This window comes from Ambystoma mexicanum, chromosome 5q, assembly GCF_040938575.1.
Source record: "Ambystoma mexicanum isolate Mex_15411 chromosome 5q, UKY_AmexF1_1, whole genome shotgun sequence".
NCBI classification, from domain to species: Eukaryota; Metazoa; Chordata; class Amphibia; order Caudata; family Ambystomatidae; genus Ambystoma; species Ambystoma mexicanum.
Genome location: NC_090933.1, coordinates 1,084,646,358 through 1,084,657,460, shown reverse-complemented (window position 1 = coordinate 1,084,657,460; position 11,103 = coordinate 1,084,646,358). Strand labels below are relative to the sequence as shown.

The window sequence follows — 11,103 nt, the reverse complement described above, 5'->3', positions numbered from 1 at the left end:
AATACACAATTTGCATCACATTTTATCAAAAACCTCCCCCTTGGGTACTACTCAACAGTCTTGTCACAAAAGGAATGAATTGCCATTTCCAACTGCGGGCCACTTTTTCACTGGTGCCCGAGCCAATTATATGCCCCAGTCTGACCCTGACTGCAAGTCACAAAATGCAAAATAAAGCCAGGACTGGATTCCCGTCTCCCGAATGGAACGGCTAATGTGGGCGTATATGTTCTACATAATATGTGGGCACCGTAAAGTCGGCTGTGCAGCTAAAAGAGGGTAGCAACGGCGGATTGGGTTTGCCACACAGTTTTCCATTATGCTTCAAGTTTTATATCTGTCCCCACTATTTTCCGGATGCTTATTGTATCAAAACTTTGAAAACCGCCTACGTAAGCATCCAGTTTAATCTTCCGAGCTGTTTTCATCCATTAAGCTCAGCGGTAGACCGAGCCAACGTGTGCACGGTGTATGCAAGCAGCTTCGCCTTCTGCTGGAGAGAGGCGTGGCAAGTCACGTGACGCCTCTCCACATTTGTGGAGCTGTCTGGCCGCAGCGCCGTCGTCTTGCTTCTCGCGCACCATCATTCTACGTGCCTCTTGCCTGCGTGGAAAAAAGCCTGCCTGCTAATGGGAAAGGAATGTCCAGGCGCGGCGCTTACACAAAGGCTCCCCTTGTCACTCTCCGAGTGGGCCAACGTTCACTAGCTGTTTTCAAAGATCATTTTAAATGCGCCTAACTCCGAAACAACGATCATGGTGTCCACCTATGTAAAGGTGAAAAAAGAATCCCATGTTGGTGTTATCATTGTGTGCAAAATTAAGTATACATACTCCAAGTAGATAACGATTGGCCGAATTATTTCCCATTGTCCCGGACCGTTTTACCCACCCATGCCCCCTCGCAGAACGTGGCAGTGTGACATGGAGCCCTGCGCTGCACACCCTCAAGCCCATGCATTTGCGAATTCTGCTAGGATCAGCGGGCAGGAACATCGTTTAAAAAGCTATCGGACAGTTACATTTATAAAATCAACTGGCACTGCTTTTCTGCAGGCGCGAGAACGAATAACCGCTTCTCCAGAAGAAGAGTTGGCATTCACCAGTACGGCGGGCGTGTCAGAGATAGTGCTTTGTTCGCAGAAAAAAACACTGCTTTCAAAGACGCAGGTCAGCCAGCAACCGCACCCTTTGGTAAACTTGATCTACTAGCATCATCGGGACTGTGCCAGCTACGGCCCAGGGCCCGCCCTTCCCGAAGATTTCCTCCCTCCCCTCTGAAAGTCCTTTCCAGGCACATTGCGCTGCTGGAATTGCACAACATTTCGTTTCTGTGCCGTGTGCCTCTTCGTGTTTCATGGGAACTCGTACTGCATGCCCTACGTTGTATCATGTATTTTGATTTTTGAGAAGAGTTTTGTGAGAACTGTATTCCTGTTTTTTAATATTTACACAGCTGTCTTATTTATGATGGTGAAGTTACGTTTTAAGTACTTGAGTACCAAGAGAAAAAGTTGTCATTACAGGGAATGAAGATTCCCCCTGCTAATAGCGCAGGGAGCTCTTGATTCTATTAAAGACAAGGAGGCGAGCATTATGCTTCATCTTCTCATTTTATTACTCTCCAGCAGTTTCAACAAATTAATAAAAATGTTCAATCCTTTTATTGAAACTTTTTTTTCCTTTTTCCAAAAAACTTAATTTCCCATTAGTCTTAGGTCCCTGTCCCCAGTGTCCGTCACGTGACCTAGTCCTTCCAATTCATGTAAACTCCTCTTCTTCGACTGCTTCCAACTGCAATCGTAACCATGGCTGAACTGCCAAATTGTTCCACAAAGTCTCTGAACTGTAGAGCTCTGCTGAGACGATGCCTCGCATTATAACTTGCGATCTTGGTCAACGTGACCCGTTCTTTTTTTGTATGTCTTCAGCTGTTCTTCTGATCGTCTCCTAAAGACGGAAACAACAGTACATGTTAGGGCGGCGGATACACACCCTATTCCAAGAGGGAATCCTGTTAATTATTCTGATACATATCACAGTACATTTCTCTATTATCATTATGTCTCTCCCGTATATCTAGGGCGGGAAAGTAATGTTCACCTCCTTGCCTTTAATAGAATCAAGAGCTCCCTGCGCTATTAGCAGGGGGAATCTTCATTCTATGTCATGACCGAGGCGAGCATTATGCTTGTTCAAAGATTCATGCCATAGCTTCTGTTAGTGTGTTGATCGGTTTAAAATAAAACGTTCTGAACCTATTATCACTCGCCCAATCAGCTGCTTTCAATATATCTTGCAACGGAGCACCCTGCCTCAGTGCCTTCGATGCCCTAGCGCCTCGCACTGAGTGTGCTCCGAATTTTTTCATGTCTATGCCTGCTAGAGCCATAATCTCTCTAACCCATCTCGCTATAGTGGCTGTCGCTACGCCTTTATGCGGCTTCCTGCGCGCTATCAGCAATTGTGTCGTCCCCATCGGTCTCAGTTCAGCTGTCTTATTTGCATATTCTTTTATACTTGCGGCTACGCACCATTTCGGGTGTTCTTGCATATATGGATATGTTATAGTGGAAGAATCTGTCTTCGTTCTCCTGGCCAGATGGAAAGTCACTCCGTCTGGTCCATATACCATTCTATCTATTTCTAGTGCTCTAATATCTGCTACTCTTCTACATGATACCATGCATAGTAGCATTGCCAATTTACCTGACAGTCTGCCTAAAGATAGGTATCTATTGCTGTGCCAGTCTGCCAATAGTTGCAGTACGACTGTTACTTCCCATAGAGACTCATATCTAGGTTGTGGTGGCTTCCTAAATCTTATTCCTTTTAGAAGTCTAATCACTGCTAGATTCTCCCCTACTGGGACTCCTTCAATAGGTGTATGTCCTGCTGATATTGCAGATCTATATACTCCTATCGTTCAGTAGGCTTTGCCACGCTGTAGTAGTTCTGCCAAGAAATTTAATATCTCTACTAAAGGGGCAGAAACGGGATGAAAACTTCTCCTTCTCCTTTTGCATGACCTTGCCCATCTGTTCCATGCTGCGTCGTAGCTCCTTCTAGTCGACGGAGCCCATGATTCTGCGATGAGGCTCGCAGCTTGCGCCGAAATTCCTGGGAGATTCCAGCATCTCCTGCTATCCTGCACGCCATCAGCGGCAGTGTCCCCTTCGCTCTCAGAGGGTGACACGACATAACTGGGTCTGTGAGAAGGTTTTCTCTTTGAGGCAACATTCTCAGATAGTCTGATATTAGCTCCATAAGCGCTGGAAACATACTTTCGACTTCCATATCGGAACTACTATTATCAGATTCACTGCTTCTCTGTGCACTTTCGTGAAAGCTCTGCTTATCATTACGAATCGAGGAAACGCGTATAGTATCTCTTCTCTCCAGTCTTGTAGGAAGGCATACGTCCCCGCTGCCGCTGGGTTGTGGGATGTACTGACCCACTAGGCTCTGCCCTGCAACATCACTGTGCGCTGCTTTCACCAGAACCAACAGAATGGCCGCAAAAAGCCCTGTGCGTGCTAAAACCGCTGAGAAGTGCGCAGTGATACCGGAAAAATTGGATACCAATCTACTTTGCCTGTGTCAGTGGTAGAACAGGAGACCACACTGCCAAAACCTGTCATTTAGGCTGCCCACAGAGGGAAAATGGAAAATACTGAAAGACAGTGCTTAATTGCCAGGAAAACCAAAGATGCTCTAAAATCCGTTTTTCCTTGGCTGTTGAAATTGCAAAATAATGGTTCCCAAACATCAGAAAAGATCCAACATCCTTGCTGGGTGTTAACCATCACCTTATTTAATGAATCCACCTAGGCACACAATGTCAGGGGAAGCAGATTTCAACACAAGAATATCTACATTAAAAAAGGTGCTTGTCTGGGAAAATCTGTCAGATATGGGCGCAGTACTGCTGGCCGCCTGTATCAAAGCTGTCATTTACTTACACTGAGAGTTTAAACTTGTACATTAAAATCCAAATTGTGGAAAACAAGTGACTTGCCATCAAAAGCAATATAGGTTGCCACTATTCAATCTCTATGTTATAAAAAGACTGGAATTAGAGATCTGTGTGTCTATTTTTGAAAATGTAAAGTTTATTTTAGCAAAGACAATTTTAAACAAAGTGTGTTAAAGTAACCTCTGATGCCAACCACAGAACTTCAAAGGCAAATTCCACAGCGTGCCCCAAACAAAGGTGCCTTCCTTTTGCTCTCTGCCCCAGGAACTCTCAGTCGGATGTTAATGAAGGGGGGAGGAGATTTTGCTCTGCTTCTCTGGGAAGAGACATAAGGATTCCTGGACTGAAAGGGGATGCAAATTCAAGTGTCAACAGAAACTACTGCCAGCAGGATGAGAGGCCTGTATTTCTCTTGGCACAGCAAAACCTTGGGGGCGGGCCAGACAATTATGTGTATCCTTAAAACACAAGAAAGTATATGTTTTAAAAAGACTCACAGAGAACTGTGCAAAATTGCAAAAATCTGTAAAATATAGTTTTGTTAACATGAAAATCCTGGTCACATTTTGAAACTACTCAGAACTCTGTGCTGTGCTCAGAGACATGACTATGGAAATTGGGGTTTTGGAGCAGTTGTGAGGATGCTAGAAATATAAAACTTCACAGGATTATGCCTACATGTCATGCGCATATATGTATAAAAAGGTAGACAGATCTGACATTGGGTACCCAACCAAAGGCGTGAAAAACTGTCCAATCTGAACCGAAACTCTCACCGAGATGGAACTCGGATGAATACTTGCTCCACTAAATCTGTGATGTAAATATGTTATTGCTAGCAAGTTGGTAATATTGTAAATATGCTTTATGTGAAAAATAGATTTACTGTGCAGAAACAAAGGGGAGGTCCTCCCTGGACTGTAAAATACAGCATCAGCATGACATCAGATTTTCTTCTCAAATCAGGAGAGAGGACAGACCCTAACCAATAGGATTCCTAGAGGGTGTGCCTAGTATAATTCAGCCTACCCACCCCTTTGGGAAATACATAAATAGAGACAGTTTAGGACTAGAGACACAGATTTTCAGATTTTCACCCATCAAATGATTGCTGGCGAAGCACTTTGCAAGAGGAGAAATCCATATCCAAGACTCCAGAACTTTGAAAGCAGAGAGGCCCAATTCCAAAGCTGAACCCTTCTCAGCTTGGCCTTTAAAATCCTGAAACCTGATTGTACCCTAGACCTCCAAGGGGCACCAAAAAGAACAGCCTGACTGTGCTGTTTCTGCTTTCTTGCTAAGAATTCTTGCTAGAGTCCAGCGATCCAAACCAGTGGAGCAGAGCTGTAACCAGATAGCTGCAACCCAGAACCAACCTGTCAGATCCAGTACAGAGTGCCGTGCATTGTCCAGAGTGCCGTGCTGAGTGCAGAACCCGAGTGCCCTGAATTCTGTCCGATGGGCTAGCAGAATTCCAGTCCAGAAATCTTTGACCAGATCCCTGACGGGCCCATTCCAAACAGTAGTAGTGAGTATCTATAGCATAGAATTGTCCATAGCAAGTATCTTATTCATAAGTAATCCTATCCAAACCATTCTATCATATCCAGAACTGCATTGTAGAAATCTTTTGTCTTTCCTGAATCTTTCTCTCATCCCTATAGTCTTTGATAATAGTAGTGTTAAAATCATCTTTGCGCTAATATATTTGCTGAAGAAAGACAAGCATCTCGGCAGGTAGAAACCATCCGAGACGTCGCTGGATTGGTGGCTGTGCTGTCGTGTAGCTTGTGGCTTCATAGACTCCCTAGCGTAAAGAAAATATTGTTTGTAATGTTCAAAAGCGCAACTTTCATTTGAAAATGTTGACTCTTTCTGAGAAAAACCAACCTCTACTAAAACCTTCATAACTTCCATACCGTGTATGCTAGAATCGAAATCAAGTGTCTCGCGTGCGGAAAAGTTTGCTGCGAATTTTTCATTTGGCTCAATTTCACCACGCGTAAAACAGCTGTTCTTTGCATCCAACCTCAGAATTAAGTGTTCAATCTGCTAGTGACTCAATAATCCTTGCTCGTGTTTATCTAAAACTATACAAAGGGGCTCCTACTAGTTTTGGATCCAATTTAGTGAATTAAATCAATTTTTCTGTGCTTTTAACCATTCATTCATAGCCACATTCAAAAGCATTTGACCCGTTTGCAATCATTCCTGTTTTTCTGAGAGTTGGCTGGGGGAAATTGGGTTTAATACTGTATTTGTTGAGTTTGTATTTCTGAAACCTGTTTTCTCTCCTTCCATCTTTATCTTGCATATTGGGGGATTGCATAGTGTGCAGGGGGAAAGAGTGACATTTCATTTGACTGAACCCACCACAAAGCATTATTCTATGCTGCATTATTTTTCTTATCCATACTCCTTCTGATTAATGAGATTGTTGATTGTAACATCACCCTTTGGTGATCCTTGTATAAATATTAAATAGTGTGATATATATTGTGAAATCCATAAAATAAATCTTTTAACTTTACAAAACAGCGTGCTTCCTGGTTCAGTGCAACCAGAGGGGGATTCAAAGAGAGCGGAGTAAGATAAGGGTAGATCATTCAGAAATAAAATAACTGATAGACAAAAATATATTATTAAGAGTTCCAGCTGTGCATCACACGCTAGGTGTTGACTTAGGTGGAGTGCCGGGTTGGAATCACTTACAAGATTGGGGGCTTGTAGCGGGATTTCTGAATTAGATTTACCACTTGTGACAGTCTAATACAGTGTGCTAAATGACGGGGTACATAATCCCTGTTGGGCTACTACGCTGTGTTACACTGTGAAAAGCACCCCTCAATAGGAACGCTCTAAGGAATTGGTCTGTTTTGCAAAAATAAAATAAACTATTGTATGTCAGGAAGGAAATCAATATTTCCAGAATGGCGACTGGTAGAAATGAATATGGCTAAAGAAAACCTATTGCATACATTATTTGTAAGGGGTGAATGGGCAGAGCAGGATCAGAATGTGTGGTTGCAGGCAAGATCAACAGATCAGATCACTGCAACGGGGTTAGACATATGGCAAGACGTCCATTACATGTGGCCCTGAGTGAATTATATATGGCTCCTAAGGCAAAGGAAGAGCAAAGCAAGATTGCCAAAATAGCGGCATATCTGTTCCAATCTGTACCTAGATATTGGAGCAATACAGGACAAATATGCCGAGGGCCAAGATCTGGCAAACAAGCAACTGCAGGCGTTAGAAAAGGCCCAAACTGATCTGGACTCTTCTGAGCAGAGGCTACAGAGGAGCCAGGAATCAGAAAATGAAAGTAGGCAATACCTAACCAAATTAAAAGAAGACATGGGTACCCTGCAGCAGGAGAAGGTAGAACAGGATACCAGAATGCTGGCCCTGCAGAAGGAGTACCAAGAAAGTTTCGACTCTCTACTGCAGAGCCAGAAAAAGCTGGAACAGCAAATAAATTTCAACAGGGCATGCACAGAGCAGGTAGTCACCCTGCAAAACCACCTAGACAGAGAGAAAGAAGAGAGTAATAAATGAATCCTAAAAGACCTGGATACCCAGGCAGAATTTGATGAAGAGCGCCAGAAAGCTGGTGCGCTCCAAAGACAGAGGGATGACCTGGCTGCACAGAGGCAGGCTCTTGCTCAGGAAAGGGACACCTTAGGCCAGGAAGTCTGTTATTTAAAAGAGAAGATAGAAGAAAATCACCTGGCCCTTCAGGGATTGGGTGACCTCCAAAAGACCATGAAAAATTGGTAGAGCACACTAGGAGGGTGGAAGATAGTCTAGCAAGGAAGGACCAGGCCAGTATGGACAGGACTCAGGAGGTAACCCTCCTGCAGCAAAGACTGGGCCAGTACTGTAAAACGACACAGGAAGCACAGAGAGAAAATGAGGCTCTCTGTGAGAACAATGACAGGCTCCACAGACAGGTAGCCATGCAAGAGAAATTGATAGAAACAAGCAAGGCCTTGAGAGAGGAACAGAAAGCTCAGATTCTTGCATGGCAACAGGGAACAGGGGCTGAAAGAGATGAGGTCTGCTGGGAAAGGGAAACACCTGAGCATAACCTCCATCCCCATGTCCACTGGCACACATGAGCCAAGGACCACGGGGATGGCAAACTTCGATCCAATAAGGAAGACGGGCCTCATAGTCCAGCACCTCCCAGGAATGCACGGGCGGGCATCTGGGTATTGGTTCCCAAGTACTGTAAAATTTAGTGGAGAACTCCATGAGAGTAGGCCCACTAAAGGCATCCTGAAAACCTCTGCTCAGCTAGGACAGTGGGGGGGGTACTCATCAAATCCTTGGAGCAAGGAGGAATCAGAAAACTCCACTGAGCGCCCCACTAGGTCCCCACATTCTGCCAGCCATTCTGCCAGCCTAGAAGACCAGACGGGCACCTCTGGGAGCAGTGCGTCTGAGTCAGAGGAGGAGTGGAACATGGTCATCCGAACCAAAAAGTACAATAAGGTAAAAAGGGCCTTGCTCAAGGATCTCCTAAAGCAAATCAAAGAGATAAGGAGCGTCATCACGCCCTATCATAAGAACGCAAAATATTCTGTTTGGGAGCACTTAGAGCTCTTTGAACAGATGATGGAAACTTTCCATTTGAAGGACAGCAAAAGCTGTATTCAATATGTGAAATGGACCTTCTCTCCAGAGTACTCCATCTTCTTTGCAGGGCTGGAGGACCAAAATCATTCTAGATGGTCCACTTATAGGGCGGCCATCTTGAAACATTATTCTGTGCACAGAAATTCTCAGGAGGCTCGTAAGGCAGCCTACAACTTGCAATGTGGGGAAGATCAGGCACTACAAGAATTTGTTCAGGAATTAAAGCGTGCCTTTGCGCAGACCACCAGAAGGGTGCGCACTGACAGCACAGAGTTTGTGAATACTTTTTTCCACGCTCTCCCCAAGTACATCATGACCCAGCTAGTGAGAGATTTTCACGAGAAAGGATCACTAGACTGGGTCATTTAACAGGCCACACGAATTTATGAAGTGCAAAAGCCAGTAGAAAACAAAAATAACCCAAAAAGCCCCAAACCAACCAACACCCCTGCTGCTGCTAAGGTGGCAGAGGTGAACGTTGCCCCCATTTTATATTTGGAGATGGGGGGGGGGGCTAAAAACCTGCCTGCACCGAATCAGAGCAATCCCAAGCCCAGAAGGACTTCGGGCCAGTCACAAACTGGGAGCCAATGAGGTAGTCCCACAAAACGGAACCCCTCACTCCCATGACAACATCAGCCCCCGCTACAAGGGGAACAGACCCATCCTGGGTTATGTGTGGACTCCTCCAGCCCAAGGGGGGGGGATCAAACCAAACAGCAGCTAACCCAGGGAACTTCCCTCCTCACTTCCCCCAGAAGGGCAGTAATTCCCCAAATCCTGGACAGAACTTCTCCCCAGGTACCCGCAAAACTTTCAACCCCAAAACAATCCATCCTTCTTTCCCCACTTTCCTGAGCCAAGACAACCCAATCCGGGAGAGGGAAGGCCAAGGGTGGAGGGGTACCCACATTTTCCAAACCCGGGGTATTTTCAGAGAAGGGATAGCTACCCTTCCCGGGATCAGCCCAGGGGAGACAACAGAACCCTGTATCAGCCTGAGCAGGTGTCACAACTAGAGCGCCAGGTCCAAAACATGGCATAGGATCTGGTTTGCATGCTGAGGGCTCAACAGAACCCTCAGATGAGCATGGCAGCACAGAATGCCTCAAACCCTGGACCTGGTGCTCCAGAGCAATGACGGGGGCAGAACCCCGACAACCCACTGGTTCCCAGGGAGCAGTCACAAGGGGAAAGGGGGTGTAAAGTGTTGGAGGAAGCTTCCTTCCCCACTTGGAAAAAGTCCCTGGAAACCCAGGAACCGGAACCAAAATATCTTGCCCCTGAAAGTCTGCCACCCAAGGAGCAGAGGGGGGATAGGAGAAACAAAGAACCCAAACAGACCCATTTTGAGGAGGAGGGGAGGAGGTACACATCTTCCAATTTGAAGGAGAGGGATCCTCAGAGGATTCTGGGAAAAGAATCTTCTCCTTCAGAGATGGCGGAACTCCTCCCAAAGAAAAATGGGTCCCAAAAGATCCAAATCCAGACTGGGCAGATGTGGGGACCCAGGTAGCGCCGCCCATCATCCAACCCCAGAACCAACAGCACGAAAATCTCCTGGTTCAAACCCATCCTGGTGACTGCCTCCAAAAAGGGGGGAGGGGCGGTCCACAACTGGAACCAGGGGAACCCAAAACTTCTCCCATATCTAGTTGCCACCTTTTCTTTTCAGATTCCCAAGACTCCAAACAGAATTCTGCCCAAATCACCTCTCGATCAGTGTCCAAAACAAAGAAACTAACCCACCGGTTGTCCAAAAATGTACATTATCTGTGCCCCCTTGAGGAGAAGGAGGGAATATTTTATGCTCCGGTCCAAATACAGGGGCAGTGTACAATTTTGGCACTGGCGGACACTGGATCCCAAGCTACCCTTCTGTCAAAAAGGGCCTTCGATAAAATGAATTTGGGAAGGGGGGAGAAATACCAAATTCCTCTCACCCCTCTTCCTGGACAACTTCAGAACTTTGACAGGAAGGAAATTCCCGTCACGGGGACTGCGGATTTGGACATTAAAATTGGGTGACACAAGGTGAAGCACCCGGTCATAGTCGTAACTCCAGAGGGCACCCCTTGTTTACTAGGGAATGGCCTCCTGCGGAGGTTGTCACCCCTAATAGATTGCGTAAACAAGGTCCTCTGGACCCAGACTAACCGACCAATAAAATTAAAACAGAGTGTCAACCATGTTAGTTTAAACGGCACCTGCCACATGATTGAACAAAAATCTGACCAAGTAGAATTTCACTTCCAGAACGGCCACATTCCAGACGTGACAGTAATAGCAGTAGGACAACAAACTGGTGATGGGGTGTCCTCTCTATTTCTGAAAATCAACCTTCCTTCCAGTCTAAGATGGCATTCCACACTGGAAGCAAACACTCTGAAATTCTTTACAAATTCACAATCAGACATTCCCACTCCTATAGTCCAGAAAGATGAGAAATCAGCTCAAAGGCTGGCTGATATTCAGCAAATTGGAGAG

The 11,103-nt window shown here is 45.5% G+C and overlaps 1 long non-coding RNA gene across 1 annotated transcript in view; it reads right to left on the bottom strand.

Annotated features, from left to right (window-relative positions):
- Positions 1-1,593: 1,593 nt before the first annotated feature.
- LOC138497889 (uncharacterized) overlaps positions 1,594-11,103 on the bottom strand; it is an 82,445-nt gene continuing 72,935 nt past the window's right edge. Inside the window, exon 2 of the long non-coding RNA XR_011278660.1 lies at positions 1,594-1,949. This is a non-coding gene — a long non-coding RNA (uncharacterized lncRNA). The remainder of the gene's footprint in view (positions 1,950-11,103) is intronic.